Genomic DNA, 18,855 nt, shown 5'->3' on the forward strand with positions numbered 1-18,855 from the left:
ATTCAGTGAGAGAGACTGTCAGGGAAAGAAGGGGGAGAGATTGGTTCCGAAGCCATAGTATGGACAATGTGTTATAAACCATTATCTTCTACATCACACATGGTGACGATAAGCCCATGAGGTGCCACTGTAGGTATATAGTGGCGTATATGTATCCTTATTAGTGTATGATGGGCAGAGTACAATAGATGAATACAAATACGAGTGTGGATTGAACGGTCTACAGTGTTGAGGTTGACCGTTAAAGCCAACATGCTCTAAGTCAACACTAACAAAAGGTCGACCTTGGCAAATGCTTGATGTGCAATAGGCTGACATGGTCAAGAAAAAGGGTGACATGGAAAGGGCCAACACACGGAAAGGTCATCATGAGTTTTTCACGGTTTTTGTGTCATGGACCCCCCAATTAGTGTAGCGCTTACCCCAGTAAGGTGCCTCGTTCCACAACCGCTGTGCTTGCCACATTTTACCATCACCAATCAGAGTCCACCTGGATTTTAAATGATGAAAAAAGTCCATAACATGAATAAACAAAAAAAAACTCATGTTGACCTTTTCATGCGTCCACCATTGTCATGTCAACATTTTGTTGGGTCTACCTTTTGTCAATGCCCACCTAGTGCATGTCGACCTTTTGATGTGGAGCTATTGACTATCGACCTGGACAAAGTAGACCCATCCTTCAGATACCCTTTTGTTTACATGCCATGTTCTACAAGAGAAGACCCAATAGGGAGAAATGTTTTACTGGAGGCGTACCGCTATAAACATAGAAACATAGAATTTGACGGCAGATAAGAACCACTTGGCCCATCTAGTCTGCCCCTTTTCTTTTTTAAACATGTTACCTCAAACCATATTTGATCCTTATTTTTTGTAAGTTTATCAATATGCTTATCCCAAGCATGTTTACATTGTACTACTGTATTTGCCTCTACCACCTCTGATGGGAGGCTATTCCACTTATCTACTACTCTTTCTGTGAAGTAATTCTTCCTCACATTTCCCCTGAATCTTCCTCCCTCTAGTGTCTAGTGCATGTCCTCGTGTTCTGCTGCTCCTCTTCCTGTGAAGAATGTCTCCCACCTGTACCTTGTTAAAGCCCTTGATATATTTGAAAGTTTCTATCATGTCCCCCCTTTCCCTTCTCTGCTCTAAACTATACATATTAAGACATTTTAGTCTTTCCTGGTACGTTTTGTGATGTAGGCCATGCACCATTTTAGTTGCCCTTCTTTGTACAGTCCCCAATGTATTTATATCCTTCTGGAGATATGGCCTCCAGAACTGAACACAATACTCTAGGTGAGGTCGTACCAATGACCTATACAGTGGCATTATTACTTCTTTCTTCCTTCTGCTGATTCCTCTCCCTATGCAACCAAGCATCTGACTTGCTTTCTTCATTGCTTTGTTACATTGCCTATCTGCTTTTAAGTCCCCTGAAATAGTGACACCTAGATCCCTTTCTTGCTCAGTAGTTTCCATTATAGTGCCATTTATACTATATTTAGTCTTTGGATTTTTAAGACCCAAGTGCATGATTTTGCATTGTTTGGCATTAAACTGTAGTTTCCATGCTCTTGATGCGCACATATTAGTCAGTTACGGTAACCCAAATTTTCCCTCCCATGGAGACTCCAATAGAATAAAACTCTTCGAAAAATGAAACAAAATGACGCCCAACGATACTACTCTATGGAATCGCTCTTCTACATCTGTGCCGAACTAGGTCTACAACACCGCCTTGTCATCACCAGTAAGATGTGGCATAATCTTTCTACACCTTGTTGTGGGGTTGGAACTTTGAAGCATTCATCTATTGTCCATGTACAGTAGAATTAGAATTCCTTTCCTTTTGATTTGACCTCCCTTTTATGAACATCATCAAGTCGTAAAATAAGTAGTTTCTCTTTGTCAATGGTCGTACGTATTAAATGTACGCCCTTAAAGCATTGAAATGGTTGAACAAAATAGCTCTGCCATGTTCAGCTGCACCCATCCTTTGATATTAAAAATACCCTCTCTGGCTTGTGTCGGCTTTATTGCTGTATAAAAGCCAAACAGCAATCTTCTATTCATTCGTGTATCTGTGAAATCAATCCTCTTGACTTCCATTCAAGATTATTTTTCATGCAGAGTCCCTCTCTTTTAAGGCAGAGGTCTGTGTGCTCCTTCAAAGGCACAGTTTGTGCTCAAGACTCTGAAGCTTTCGTAGGCGTGTTTTCCTGTTTTATTATTACCCCTTATAATGGGAGCTCTGCTCTCTACATTTGCAAATATACCCTTTAGAAAAATGAAAAAGTTAACCAGGATTGAAGCTGTAATATTGACCTCTCTGGTGGATAATATATGAGGTATAATATATACAAAACCATCAGTTCAACAGCTGAAATTAAAACGATTTTATATATTAAATCTGTATGTAACACATTTCTGAGCATCTGTAGGTATCAAGAGTACAACTTGTCAATTCAATGGTCAATTCATTTCATTTGAAAGGACATCCCAACTGTAATATTAGAATATTAAATTGCTCCATCTTCTGAATTAAAAATTGGATACGGTCAAACTTAGTGGACATCGTCCACTAATTGGTTACATCCCAGAAGCTTAGCGCTATAGTTTCTTATAGGCCATAATTGTATCAGATGAATCAATGGTCCATCTGGCATTTGATTTGACTGTCATGACTATTGGAACATCTATTAATGATTAGTATGATAATCCAGCACAATAAGAACCCACACTTACATATCTTTAACATGATAAACATCCACTTTAAGTGCAGCTTATTGAGGAAAAAAAATCCATAAAAATAATAATGACACCATTACTAGTGATATTAGTAATAAAAGTGGGTATCTTTCTTAAGCCCATTATAAACGGATAAAAATGATGTTACAATTTTATAACACTCTAACAATTGGTGTTCAATGCATTAGGACGGAGATGGTATGGACCGTTCAGTCATACAGTAAAGTGATACATTTCTCAAATTTGTCTTGAATACAGAAAGAAATGTTTGTTGGATGGGGACATTTTTCTAATCATTTTAACAGTTGCTGAATCTCTAGATTTCTTTAATACAGTACAAGCAATAGACAAAATAAAAGGTTACCACCAGCACTTCAAAAAATAAAAGGTTACCACCAGTAATTGAAAAAAAAGGTTACCTCCAGTACTCTAAGAAAAGGTTACCTCCAGTACTCTAAAAAAAAGGTTACCTCCAGTACTCTAAAAAAAAGGTTACCTCCAGTACTTTAGAAAAAGGTTACCTCCGGTACTTTAGAAAAAGGTTACCTCCGGTACTTTAGAAAAAGGTTACCTCCAGTACTCTATTTTCTATGGAAAAATAGGTCCAGGAACTCCATGTCTGGCTGTGGAATAATTAAATAAAAAAATATACATACAACAGAGAGAGGGAGGGAGAGATAGATGTATATATTGTATTAAGAAACAAAGGCACTCACAGATGACTTTAAAATAAAACTTATCTTATGGAAAGTACATTTTCAGTTCCTGATGATGTCATATTTAATTAGAGGTTCAGGAACTGAGTTCCTGCTGGTTCCTGCTGAAAAATAGCACTGCCTCCAGTACTCTAGAAAAAGGTTACCTCCAGTACTTAAAAAATGACCACTACTACTTAAAAAAAAAAACAAGAAAGAAAAGGTTACTATCAGTACTTCAAAAATAAAAAGGTTACCACCAGTACTTAAAAAAATGACCACAAATACTTCAAAAAACCACTATACAACCCCCCCCCCCCAAAAAAAACTAAATCTTATCACCAGTACTTGAAAAAAAACAAAAGGTTACCACCAGTACTTAAAAAAAGTTAGCACCAGTATGGTGGAGCGGTGATGTCAGCTGCCTGCTCCACCGCACCCACATCATGGCCTCATTAGCATGAGTACGCCCAGCGTTCTTATGGGAACGCCCATGAAACGCTGCCCATTCCATATGCTAATAAGGCCGACCTCCACCCCACGCTCCTCTCCGCCCCCAGCCCGCTGTCCTGGGTTGTACACACCATGCGTAAGCACACGTGCAGAAATGCGCATGCGCAGAACAAAAACATCGGTCCCTGTGCGAACGCAGCCCTTAATAAGGGCCTTTGTTTCATGTTTTGAAACCTTGTTTTATGCACAAATAAAATACATTTGTGTGTATCATGTGATTGTTGTGTTTGTGCAGTAAACATGCAAGATACCTCAAGATAAATGATTGAAATATAAAAATATTCCGAAATGCGGAATAATCCATTGTCCAAAATTCTTCTGGCCCCAAGCATTTTGTATAAGGGACACTCAACCTGTTCTACAAGTCTGTTTAATACACCTCCCATCACCATAGAATTTGACATCAGCTATGGAAGTGAATGCTAATTGGCAATGCATGTCATGATGGCAAGTGCAAATCCAGATAGCCTCATTATCATGCCAAGGAGATGACTGTAATCCTTTTTAATTAGTGATGGACAAAGAGCACATCCTGTCTTACTAAATATATGTATAAAGCTGATAAGGTTTAATTCCATGTCTCTCTATAGCAGTTACAATACATATTTAAAACACAGTTCTTTTTGTTTCAATATAGAATTACCTTCAAATATATATATTTTTTACCTACATTTATATGTAGATTTGCAACAAGAACCTGTTCACTATTATAACAGCATAACATAATAATTTCAAAATCTAAATGTATTATATATAAAAATGTGATTGAAGCGCTGTGATAGACTATATTAAAAATGTAGAGGGGGAAATGGTACTTGTTTCCTAGCATGGCCACAATCGCGTCCATCGTGTACCTCAAAGTTAAGGTACACGATGGACGCGATGGACCCGATTTCCTTTGAAATCAGGTCCATTTTGCCGGCAAAGACAAAATCGAGGGCATCGCGTCGGTCGCGTGCATTAACATGGCCCCCGACACGACCGACGCGATGGACGCGATTTTGCCATAGGCTTCAATGTTGAAATATTTTTAACATTGAAATCGGGAGCATCGCGTCTATCTTGTGCCATTATAATGGCACAAGATGAGATGGACTTGATTAAGTCCATTTAACATAGGAAACAATGTGAAATGGGCCAATATGACCCATTTCACATTGTATATGGCCCCGTCATGGTTAAAAAGTTACGCAACCCCATTGTGAGCGTCACCCCACGATTGACGCCAACCCGAAGCGTGGCGAGCGTAGCGAGCCCGCGAGGGGCGGCAGTGCGCGTCCTCCGACCTTTTCATACCCCTACTATCCACGTTGGTGCAGAGTTGAGAATATAAAGTGTGGCGAGCGCAGCGAGTCACCGAGCCCGAAGCGTGGCGAGCCCCGTAAGGGGACGCGTATACCTGTGAAGTTATACGCGTCCCCACGCGGGGCTTGCTGCACTCGCCACGCTTCGGGCTCGGTATTTTCAACTCCACGCCGACGTGGATAGTAGGAGTATGAAAAGGTCGGAGGACGCGCACCGCCACCCCTCGCGGGCTCGCTGCGCTCGACACGCTTCGGGTTGACATCAATCGTGGGGTGCCGTTGAGGGGGTAAAATTGGGGGCCTGGGGAATACTTTACATTGAATCCAATGTAAAATAGGGTCCCAGGGGCCCTATTCACATTTGATTCAATGTAAAAATCGGGTCGATCGCGTCGGTCGCATCGCATGCGATTTGGTCGCATGCGATGCGACCAACGCGATTTTTCCGGCACGATCACCCCGATACAAATCGGTGTGGCCGTGCTAGGAAACAAGTACCGGGGAAATTTACTAAGATGTGTATTCTACTTCACATGTGATGTTGCTATGGGCAACCAATCAGATCCTGTCTACTATCTTCTAGAGCAGGGGTGGCCAAACCGGTCCTCGAGATCTACCAACGGTCCACGTTTTCCAGGTCACCTAGCTGGTGTACAGCTGTAGTCATTACTAACTGTCATATTTTCAAACCTGCTATAGATCCACAGGTTGCCTGGGAAACATGCACCGTTGGTAGATCTTGAGGACAGGTTTGGCCACCCCTGTTAAATAAATAAGGAGTAGATTCTGATTGGTTGCCCATAGCAACATCACATGTGTAGTAGAATACACATTAGTAAATTTCCCCCAGAAAGTCATGTGTTATCTATATATATATATATATAAAAGGCTAAATCTCCTCATCTCTATGAGATGAAGTACAAGCAATAACCACTAGAGGCCACTCAACAAATCAAATAACTTCATTGTGTACTAAAAGTCATAACAGAAAGTAAAAGCAATTTTTGCAGGGACTCTGATCTGTTTCAAATGACTAATTGACAGTCAGGATGCGGTGGCAGCAGGACTACCACTATTCAATGCCTAGCCCTACTATTATCATAGCAATATATTTGATAATGGCCGCCAGTGGTTAAAGTAGTGTAGAACAGGGTGGAATTGAGTTCCACCACCTCTAATGGTAAGGTGGAACTAGTGTAACCTCCACCTTGGCCCTGCAAAGTAATTCTACCGGAAAATCAATATTGTATGCAGGGTGGTGCCAAACATCCTACCACTGGCCCTGGCTCTGCCTAATGGGGGGGAGGGGAAGGGGGGATTAGGTGGCAGAGGAAAATAAGTTTCTCCACCTCTCCAGGACCACTTTAAGCCCTGGTGGCCGCTCACTAGTTAATAAGAAATTAGGTCCTAGAGTTCCATTACAAGAAAATTGCCGATTTATAGACTTGTTCCGCACATGGCTGTTGCCCCCCCATACACTCAGTGCCCCTCTACATGTGCCTTAGCAAAATAAATCTATATAAAGTTATAAAGGTTTCCCCCACTTTTCAGGGGTCACCACCAAAGACAGATGGTCATGTTTTATTGTCCAGGCCGAGTTTAATAGCTGCAGTTCAGTGTTTAATGAATTGTTAATGCCCAAATTCCAATGAGACTGTGACATGCATACATTATATTTATAAAAGCCTCACATTGTGTTACAAACAAAGCTAAGATTATGGTTATAACATTTCCCGACAGTTCTACTCCCGGTAAATAAATGACGTTCATTAGACTGGATTGAACGACTAGACGGCAGGTTGTCATGTTTAATTCCGGCGGCAGAAAATCTCCATCTTCTTCCTAGGTTGCAGTGACATTTTAATGACCAAATAAACCACTTGGAGACTGAAATGTGTCTTTTGTCCAGAAAAAAGTTCAGGATAAATGGCTATGATACCAATGATTCTAGCAGGAGGAACACAGAAACAAATCAGGATTTAAAAACCTGCATTATATAGCGGACATTTTTATATTTCGGAAGAATAAACAATGTTTTACTAGCAGCAAAGCAGAATAAATGAGTTGAAGCAATATGTTTATTGACTAAATTGGGTGAGAATACAAGCGTGGAACATTCCTAAGCCATAAGACTAAGTTATAAGACACCCAATAAGACATATATATATAAAAAATAAAGGGAGTGGGGTTTAGTGATCCTTTTTCCACGCCGGTTTGTGGGCTGCACTTCTATCGTACCTAGCTGTTAATGTAGGTACCAGATGGGAAAAGTAGAAATATAGAGAGAGATAGATGTGCGCTCTGTTCACCACTTAATAACCATACATTGGTACATAAAATGTATATTTATTCAGACTTTCTTTACAGTATAAATTCAGCCGATATGTAGCTTGTGGTTAACAAATACGGTGGAGAAATGATATCCAACTCTTGCACACCCACAGGAGTTGGATATCATTTCTCCACCGTATTTGTTAACCACTAACGTAAACTTCCAACAATGGCATATCAAAGGTATAATGGAAATCAAAGATATATATGATCCAGGGGGAATAATGTATACATTCACAGCACTCTCAGAGAAATATGGAGTGCCAAAATCACAGTTTTTTATGTATCTCCAATTTAGACATTATGCTCAAAATATCACCCCACACATAGAGAATATCGAAGAGACTAGCACATTATTCACCTTACTGGAATATAGTAAAAATAACACATACAAGATAAAGCAACTTTATTGGCTATTAACGTCACCTCAAAACCCAAAATTGTGGGATACACTATGCACAGCCTGGGAAAAAGACCAGGTACACCAAACCACTTTCTTAAATGCACTCAAGCACATGGGAATAGTATTGAAACACCTGCCGTCTGCAATGCTTCAAGAAGTACATATACGCACCATACATAGAGCCTATATAGCACAGGGGCAACGCAAACACATGACACAAGAAGAACTGGGCATATGCCCCAAATGCATGAAACAAAACGCACTCTTTAAACATAACTTCTGGGACTGCCCAAAAATCCAGCGCTTTTGGCATAAGATGGTGGCTTTCATCAATGACTGGTTCAAGGTTAAAGCAACCATAAACATAAAGGCACTACTTTTTGCAGATTTTTCGGTATGGGATCTCGATATCAAGAGATATGGATTAATCCCGATATTAACCATCTTAATTACGATAGCAAGAAAAGAGATACTGAGGAACTGGACAGAGGGGAGGGCCCCAAGAGTGGAAAAAGTGAACCTGTCCTTGATGAAAACGCTACATTTTGAAAAACAAACTGCGATATTGGATAGCGAGGGGGGAAGTAGGAGATTCTATAAAAAATGGATATGCTATATAGAAACGCTGGATCAACAATTACAACAACAGATACGGGCACTTCTGGAAGAGTAAAAATTCAAGTAATAAATAGGAGAAACTTAAATAACTTAATGTTCAATGACCATATAGGGATAGAGGAGACTTGGTAATATTGAAGAAACAGTGTTATTTTAAAAATAAGGGGAGAGAGACAAGGCGATGAGGAGGTAAAATCACATAGTACTATACAGAATGGAAGAAGGGGTGGGGGTGGGGGGAAAGGGAGGAGGGATGAATGTTTTTGTATGTAAAAGGAATGTGTATGTCTTTTGGTATATTGTGTAAAAATGGTATAAAACTTTAATAAAGATATTTAAAAAAAAAAAAAAAAACACTAACGTGGACCTCTGTGGTTGAGCAGTTTCACTTCAAGCTACATATTGGCTGAAATTGTATTTGTTAACCACTAACGTGGACCTCTGTGGTTGAGCAGTTTCGCTTCAAGCTACATATCGGCTGAAATTGGACTCTTTTTCGAAGTCCTATACCTCTGCAGGACAGAGGTTTTACCAGAACTGACGTGGTCAGTTATCTTATCCACTCAGCATCTATACCCAGCTTTTATCGTTGGAAGAAACTTTTATGTATGGCACTGTCCAGACTTGATTCACATTCAGATCTTCATTTTTGCCTCTGATGAAGTCCTAAGGGACGAAACGCGTAGGGTTTCGTTTGTTAAAGAAGTCTATTTGTTTTGAAGTCGGATCTTCTTCCTGTCATTCATTTGAACAACATCTTATCTGAATCTGGAATCTACATTGCTGTCATTGTTTTTATTGAAAAACTATTTCATTTATACTGTAAAGAAAGTCTGAATAAATATACATTTTATGTACCAATGTATGGTTATTAAGTGGTGAACAGAGCGCACATCTCTCTCTCTCTCTCTCTCTCTCTCTCTCTCTCTCTCTCTCTCTATATATATATATACAACCCAATAGTGTTATTTAGGCGCCCTTCAGTGATTAGACAATATAATATGTTATGTCTTTCCAATCAATGTAAAAAAATTATTATTATCCAAGACTTCTCATTAAGTATAAAACATTTATTTATAAAACACATAAAATGCAAGTGCTCTTGGAAAAGGAGTATTCTCTTTGAATCAGGATCATACCAAGTACCCGACGCGTTTCGTCTCTTTATGAGACTTCATCAGGGGATTGATACTTATAGTATGAATCTTAATTGAATTAAAGTTGTTTTTAGCTTGTAGAATAGTAGGGATAATTTTTATTCACACTGTATTTTCAAAGTGTACTGAAAGTAGTTACTGTTTTTTTATCCTTAATTAAAGAACTTTTTCTTATTTTCTTTCTTTTTAAAATAGAACTGGACCAATTATGAAAAAAGTGGTCCCATACACTACTGGATATTCATGGGGACATGATGCTCAAAGGCCAGTGAATGAAAATTAGGTAGACAAGGATGGCCAATAAAGGCAGAATCTTCAATTTAAACCTTCAATGTGTGATCCCTTAGTTTACTCCCAGGTTTCAATTGGGGAAGTAAATAAGCTGGTATATGGTTTTAATTTTCGGCCTCCAAAAAGGTGATAAATAATCACTTCCTAATTTTTGGGGTGGAGAAAGAATTCCCCTTAGTGTAGCCTGAACCTGTGTACTCTCCAACATCCAAAGAGCAAGTTGCTCTTTGGATGTTGGAGAGTACACAGGTTCAGGCTACACTAAGGGGAATTCTTTCTCCACCCCAAAAATTAGGAAGTGATTATTTATCACCTTTTTGGAGGCCGAAAATTAAAACCATATACCAGCTTATTTACTTCCCCAATTGAAACCTGGGAGTAAACTAAGGGATCACACATTGAAGGTTTAAATTGAAGATTCTGCCTTTATTGGCCATCCTTGTCTACCTAATTTTCATTCACTGGCCTTTGAGCATCATGTCCCCATGAATATCCAGTAGTGTATGGGACCACTTTTTTCATAATTGGTCCAGTTCTATTTTAAAAAGAAAGAAAATAAGAAAAAGTTCTTTAATTAAGGATAAAAAAACAGTAACTACTTTCAGTACACTTTGAAAATACAGTGTGAATAAAAATTATCCCTACTATTCTACAAGCTAAAAACAACTTTAATTCAATTAAGATTCATACTATAAGTATCAATCCCCTGATGAAGTCTCATAAAGAGACGAAACGCGTTGGGTACTTGGTATGATCCTGATTCAAAGAGAATACTCCTTTTCCAAGAGCACTTGCATTTTATGTGTTTTATAAATAAATGTTTTATACTTAATGAGAAGTCTTGCAAAATAATAATTTTTTTACATTGATTGGAAAGACATAACATATTATATTGTCTAATCACTGAAGGGCGCCTAAATAACACTATTGGGTTGTGTATTGGATTGTATAGGATCCCTCTAGTAGGGGGTCTAGTGTTATTGGCGACCGCCTGTAGTCTAGCGCAAATTGTTAGTGATATTGTTTGGATATATATATATATATAAACAGTGTTGGGCCAGCACTCCACAGCTCAGTTCCTGGTAATAGCACCAGGTGCCTTCCTCTGGCAACCCCTCGGGATTCCACTATGTAGTACAAGGATAAGGCGGCACTCCGGCGACTTGGAAAAAATACAAACAGAGACCTGTTTCTTTTGCCAACGTTTCGAGAAATGTAATCTTGTCATCAGGAGACGAGATTAAATTTCTCGAAACGTTGACAAAAGAGACAGGTCTCTGTTTGTATTTTTTCCAAGTCGCCGGAGTGCCGCCTTATCCTATCTTATATATATGTATATATATATATATATATATATATATATATATATATATATATATATATTATATATATATATATGTGTGTGTGTAATAGAACTCTGCACTCTGCAGTTTAATATTAGAGGAGCACAGTCCATAAATCAATAGTCAAAAACTACACTTATCTCACATGGTACATGAGAGAGTAAAGGACCACCAGTTTCAAGAAGAAAAACAATTGCATTAGAAAGCTTACATTTGCAAATAATACATCACATATATATAGCAGACCCAACAGCTGTTTCGGCTGACCATTGCCAGCCCCTGATAAGGCTGGGCATACAGTAAAACGCGTTGGTGGATCCTGTTAGGTGACAACAGCAGCTTAACTTTTTTTGAAAGCACCATCCAGTGTCCAGTAACCATATCGGCCTTTGTTCTACCACTATTTCTATTTTGGGACTCAAGCTATCCTAATGTGGACCCCTTCAGCATTTTAAGGCTATAAGGAGCAGGAGGCAAGCATCCTCAATAAAGCCAACATGAAGGGACCCTGTGGATTAGAACTGGACCCCATTCTTCTCATGCCACCAACCCTAAGTGACTTTTTAACACATTTAAGTCTCTTCTGTACCCTCCCCCTCCTCCTACTGTCACTGCTCAAGAACTTGTCTCCAATTTTTATGACAATAGTGATAATATCCAAGAGGAAATGGTATGCTCTTCTGCAGCCTCTAACCTACTTACTTTCCCACATGAACCCTCTGGCACTTTCTCTTCATTTGAGCCCACACATGAAAAGGAAGTATCCACACTCATCCTATCCTCCTACTCCACTACCTCTCCTCTTGATCCTATACCTGCACAAGTCATTAAAACTCTATCTCCTGTGCTTATCCCAACCTTAACTAAAATCTGCAATCTCTCTCTCTTGCTACTGGTACTTTTCCTTCTCTGTTCACACATGCAGTGATTACTCCCATTTTGAAAAAACACAATTCTGACCATAACTATCTTTCTAACTACCATCCTATCTCTCAGTTCCCATGCCTCTCCAAGCGACTCGAGAGACTTGTCTGCTCTTGCCTCACACACTTTCTTAACTCTCACACCCTATTAGACCCACTTCAGTCAGGCTGTTGTTCCCAACACTCCACTGAGACAGCACTGACTAAAGTGGTGAATGATCTGGTCACTGTTAAGTCTAAAGGCCATTACTCACTACTTATTCTTCTAGATCTCTCTGCTGCGTTTGACACTATTGATCACACTCTTCTGATACAAACACTACCCTCCCTAGGTCTAAATGATACAGCCCTCTCCTGGTTCTCATCTTACCTATCTGATCGCTCTTTTAGTGTTCGTTTCTCTGATTCTACCTCCTCTTCACTACCTCTGACAGTCGGTGTTCCGCAAGGCTCAGTCTTAGGTCCTCTGCTTTTCTCAATCTATACTTCCTTTCTTATTAAACTAATCACCTCTGCCTCTCTGCCATCTCATCCTGGATGTTTTCTCGCCACCTCAAACTCAATATTTCCCAAATGGAATTACTCATATTCCCACCAGCAAAGAACAGTTACCATCCTGATATCTCCATAACTGTTGACAACTTGACAATCTACCCTACCCCACAAGCTTGTTGCCTATGGGTCAATCCTTGACACTGAACTGTCCTTTGTGCCCCACAATCTTTATCCAAATCATGTTATATGAATCTAAAAAACATATCCAAAATACAACACAAGACACTACTAAATCTCATAACCATGCACTGCTCGACTCTGCCAGTCCCTCCATTGGTTTCCTGTTTTTTACCAACCTCAATATAAAATACTTCTACTCACATACTGTATAATGCTATTAACCATACTGCACCAGCATATATCTCTTTACTTATCACAAAATATCTCCCATCTCGACCACTCCGCTCTGCTCTGCACAAGATCCACGGCTCTCTTCTGCACGGATCACTAGCTCCCATTCACGATTACAGGACTTTCATTGGGCTGCTCACATCCTATGGAATGCCCTTCCACGCACAATAAGACTCTCCACTAGCCTCCAAATTTTCAAGCGTTCCCTGAAAACTCACCTCTTCAGGCAAGCCTATCATGTTTAAGTTCCACACGTATAACCCTCTGAGGCACTTATGTATTATATAGCTTCCCTTATGGACTTGCAACTAGGTGGGACTGCTATGCTATTACTGGTGCCTGTCCTTGTGTTTCCCTCCTATATCCCTATATTGTAAGCTTGCAGCAGGGCCCTCCTACCTCCAAGTCTGTCTGTTGTTGCCCAGTTTGTTTTATCACTGTCTACTATTGTAAAGCGCAATGGAATCTGCTGCGCTATATAAGATACTGTAAATAAATAATGATAGGCTGATGCAGTGACTGTAGCTATCATCATGCCATGCGTACGTGTGTTACAGTGTAAAATCTCAGGGGTACAGCTGTGTGTGAAGCAGTGTGGATGTACAGTAGGGTTCTGTGACTTATCGTGTCACAGGACAAGCTGTGTGTATGTGGGCTATGGTAACTGTAAGTGTTACTCTGGCTGTGGCTTCTGCAATGACTGCAGGGTGCAAGCTGTTGGTGTGATAGAAATGCCCCAGGACCTGCGTGATTGCTTTATAAGTCCTGCTGCAGCTGAGCTTGCCGGCCAGGAATAAGCCCTCGGTATATTATTATAGACATGTATTTTCTCATTTCACTTTCATAAAATGTGTACTGAGGTGATATCCAGGTTATTGACTTCATTATATTGGCTGTTGTGAGATGCACCAATTATTTTGGTAGAGATCTAGCTATACCTATTGTTACTTACCAGCACAATATGGCAAAAAATGTAAAAATAGAATAACATAAATCCAGTTAACTGAACTAGAGGGAGTCTTGCTTTGCTAATGCAATTTCTTAATTCATTTATCTCTACAATGATTACCCTGCAGAGCGGGAATTTATCTGTTATTGCTCCTGGCAGGAAACAAGAACCCGAACAAGGTCACATCAAACTGCAAATTAAGGCGAATGATTTAACTCCAGCATCAAACGCTCCTGTGTAGTGGTGAATGCTGTCTCTTGCATATTTGTATGAAAAAAATAATCAGCTTTGTTAGGAATCTGGGTTAATTGCTAAATAACTGATATTTTGGATCTATATCAGGGTTGCCTACTTTTAAAGTCTCCTCTCCGGGAGAAGCCCAAAGAGGAGACTGTCAGCAGCACTTCGGGGGTGGGGCCTGATGTAGATGTCATAAAGCCCCGCCCTCTAGCACTGCAAATCCCGCAATTTTCGGGTCTTCGAGGAGGGGCGGAGCTAAATGAGGTGATTTGCATATATAGCCCGAAAAGCGCGAATCGCAGGAAATTACTGCTGCCGCGGCGGAGATGGGGGGCGGTATCTGGGAGGGTTACCCACCTTTCCGGGAAGCCGGGAGGGGTACCTGAGGTTCCGGAGCCTCCTGGCCATTCTGGGAGGGTAGACAACCCTGATGTATATGCTCATTAAAAACATATAATGTTACACTGCGTCCGGATTAGGCCCTATGTACTCTGATTGTTAAAGGCTGTCCCATGGCTCAATCTTCTGAGGAAACCGCAGAGACTGAGAAATCCAGCTGAGAAACACGTCAAAAAAGGGGTTAAAAATCAACCAGCACTGCTTCCCCCACCATCAGTTTGGGGGAATCCCTTTGTGCCTTCTGTTTATTGCATCCAGCGGACTCTGTACGTCCCTGAGCAACAGCAGACCAATCTACACCTACACCACCAGCCGGCTTGGAAGCTGGGAGCAAGCAGCCGGTCAGACGGTGGCATTAGCATCAATTACCACGGTACATCATACGGCTTACACCCAGCAGTGGAGAAGAGACTGCAGCTCTGTCTTCCATAGGTGAAGTTGATGTCATAGCCGGTAACCAATATTCGAATATTGCTGAAAGTCCAGTGGCGATGACTACAACTCCCCTTACCTATTATAGAGCACATCCAATCAAGGGCTCTCTACAGGATAGGAGGTGCAGGGGGACATCGCAACCACATTTACCCCCAATTTGTAGCACCGCACATTTAAGGAGGATCAGGACTGACCCATAAAAATAAAATACAGACGGTAACTATATTTACTGGAACAAAGAGAAGTATAGTCCCAAGGCGCAAAGCCAGGATCCTGCTGCCGTACAATGGAAGATGAGGAACACCGGAATCCTCTAGTAGTCGATATTCTTTTGGGAAGAACCAATGTAAAGTGGGCGCTGGATCCCTTGTTTTAACTCCTTGACAAAGACAGCCTGTCTGTCGAAACACGTTGGTGGAGAGGACCTGTGCTGATAACATCTGTACCCCTGGACTTGCCTGGTTAGCGGTGGGTGGCCACGCACCGTTTTTTCAGGTAATCCTTCATATTTACCATCTTGGGGGCAGCTTGTTTTTATGCACCCATTCGTTGTTACCCAAATAAAACTTTATCACTGAGTCCATCTGTACTCTCCTCCTTTTTTGGGGACCACTGGGAAAGTATGAGCACCACCTGATACAAAGGGGACTCAAGGACAACCAGTGGACCAAAAAGATACCTTGATAGGAGAGGAAATATACGTGTTCATGTGAGTACGGTACGCACCGACTCCTTTTTTGTTTGAGCACAGTGGTGTCCCACAGACAAAAATCTAAAGATACCTTGATGTGACTGCATAACAAACACTTTGAGTGAGTGAGGGTACGGGATCTCCTATATACCCAGGAACTTACCATCCCACTCCCTTTCCTACATATGTTTTGTGTTATTAAGACATTTCATTAATATATGTCTTCCTTTCACTCTTATACCCAATACATATGAGACATACACTGGTCTCATATACAGGGAGTTAAAACAAGGGATCCAGCGCCCACTTTACATTGGTTCTTCCCAAAAGGGTAACTATATTTATGCAACTAATCTCCATATAAAGTGCAATGACCTTAAAGGAACACTAGTAACTGCCTTAAATTAGGCTATACATATAGAAATGTGGCTATGCTGTTTGATTTTTTCAAAATTAAATTATATACCATTTTATATTATAATTATCAATTGCTTGTTTTTATTGTTATTTGTGTATAATAAATATACTTTTTATAAGAATTAAAATTGGTCTTGCGCTGTCTCCTAGACAAACTGTATGTAGAATGCTTGCTGTTGAGATCACTCAGGCCGGGGTACTCGCCCATGGGAACACACAACGTGCCATGGGCGTTCCCAAGAGAATGCTGGGCTTTCCCATGGTAATTGTCCGGTGACGTGGGTGCTGGGGGCGGGCAGGTGACATCACCGGATGTCAGCTGCCCGCCCATTTCAGTCCGAAAGTGCATGCATATATAAGTGACCAGAGAGAGTCACTTTATAAATGCATGAAAGCACCACATCTTTCGATGGTTGGTTGGTTGGGTGTTCCCCCGTTTATGTTAAACATCCATTCGCAGGCTGTGTATGCGAACACATGCTGCAAATGGGTGGCATCCAGGCCACCATTCGCAAGGTGGGGTTTGGTGGACTCACAAGCCTTACCATCATCAACCAGAACAACCAGAATAACCCCCAGTGTGTGCTAGGATGAAGAAATTAGCGGCTGCAGCTACTGATGATGGGTGGAAGACCAGGGTCCCCACTGGGCTACTCCATCAGACCTGGGCCCGCCCCCCCCTCTTGTCACCCCTGACAATCTGCGATCATTCCTTACTTTGCATACTTGCTGTAACAGAACATTTCACCTGTGACGCTTTTCACGTGCTAGGGAACACACTGACAGCTTGTACCAGCGATATGCATTATGTGAGATACGCGGTTATCAGCAGATGCCAATGTTTGCAGAAGGTGACCACTGAGTGAACGTTGAGGAAAGAGTCATATTTTGTAGATTTGCTGTATATTTACTGCTTTGTTTTTCTCTTCCCCTGAATGACTACTCGGAAAATCTAATTTCACTTAATTTTTATACTCTTTTTATGCTTTCTGCCTTTTATCTGTTGTTGTTCTACATTTTAGATGATCAAAAAGCACCAGAAAGCCTCTACCACATGACTCGGCCATGAAGCCATTATGCCTAGCTGCCAAACCTATTTGAATAAAGTAGAAATATGCTTTATCTTCTACAGTGGCTGTAATGTGGTAGCATGGACTATAGGGGCAGTGGTGTCACAAGGGGGTGTGGCCTGCACATGGATATCACCAGCCAAGAGGTAGAGAATTCCAGAGGTAGGGAGCAGCATCTGAACAGTCTGGAAATGACTAGAGAGTGGATAAGGATTTTGGTACAATCCTAGGTGAGCAAGGGTCTGGTCGTGGAAATATTTTTGAGGTGAAAAGGGAAAGTTTGTGAGAATGAATACTGTGAGAGTGAGAGTGAAGTTGTTTCACTTAGATGCTTCACATGGAAACCAGGAATGCTAAACACTGGAGCTGGGCTAGGACTAGTAATACTGGGAAGCGGGCTGGAACCAATAAAGCGTGCTAGAGTCTCAGAACACTTCAAGACTGCACCTGCGTATAGAGGGCTTATACTGTGGTAGGAAACTGATGAAACAAACACACATACAGTAATATGTGGGCATTTCAGAGGAATACAGCAGATAAGAGCTGAAGTCCTAACATCTCAGGCTTGAAATGATAATGTTCAGTTGAATGAGCATTCCATAGTAAGGCTAGAAACTGGAGCAGATAAATAAGTTGACTGCAGGAATAACAAAGGATAACTGCAATCAGAGATCCAGGAAATCTTCAGGAGAATTGAGAATACACTATTCCAGAGGGTAGAATGCAACTGGCTGAATTGCAGGTAAAATTAAAATCTGCAGGACTTAAAAACAGGAGGCAGGAACACACTAAAGTCAGACAAGCTGAAGCACCAGAGGTGGAGAGCACAATTAGGTAAGAAACTCACAGCAGCACTAAGATGCAGGCACATAAACAATTCTAAACAATAGCTACAGTAAGAGGATCGGAAATGGTGGCGCCCATACACCAGTTCCACAATACAAGTACAACCAGAAACTCTGACCTACAGGACAGGTAGGCGATGAATCACTTACTGCATGAAGTGGTGTTTTCAGGCACGTTTTGTGACATTTAAAGTGCATGTCATTGAAGTTGGTAAGATAGTATTTATCTACAATTAATGGAGCATGCAGGGGGGGGGGGGGGTGGCTGAGTATCTATAAACTTCACCACTGAGGGGCACAAATGATGACCAAAAGGACCTTGTACAGGTAGAAGCCCACTATGTCATGCTATTTTAGTTTATGGTTACCTCTACTGCTCCATTCTAACAGATAGAGTTGATCAGTTGGTGCCCCTCAGAAATAGTTCCAAATCAGCATGGTTGTCATGTGGCACATCAGATATGACCAGGATTATGGGGGTCATTCTGGTTGGCTCACCAAGAAGCGAAAGTTCGCTACATAATGAGCCTTAAAACGCAGCCGGGCATCCAAATGCCTGCAACCACCT

General features: G+C 40.9%; 1 protein-coding gene and 1 long non-coding RNA gene across 3 annotated transcripts in view; both read right to left on the reverse strand.

The window, feature by feature from the left end:
* OXR1 (oxidation resistance 1) overlaps positions 1-18,855 on the reverse strand; it is a 402,412-nt gene that overhangs the window by 177,144 nt on the left and 206,413 nt on the right. The window lies entirely within an intron of this gene.
* LOC146079407 (uncharacterized) lies at positions 9,671-10,268 on the reverse strand. The gene is made up of 2 exons (XR_014474515.1): positions 9,982-10,268; positions 9,671-9,916 (listed from the first exon to the last, which is right to left on the reverse strand). It is a non-coding gene; the product is annotated as an uncharacterized LOC146079407 (long non-coding RNA).

Source organism: Crinia signifera, chromosome 5 (assembly GCF_055691185.1).
Source record: "Crinia signifera chromosome 5, ASM5569118v1, whole genome shotgun sequence".
NCBI classification, from domain to species: domain Eukaryota; kingdom Metazoa; phylum Chordata; class Amphibia; order Anura; family Myobatrachidae; genus Crinia; species Crinia signifera.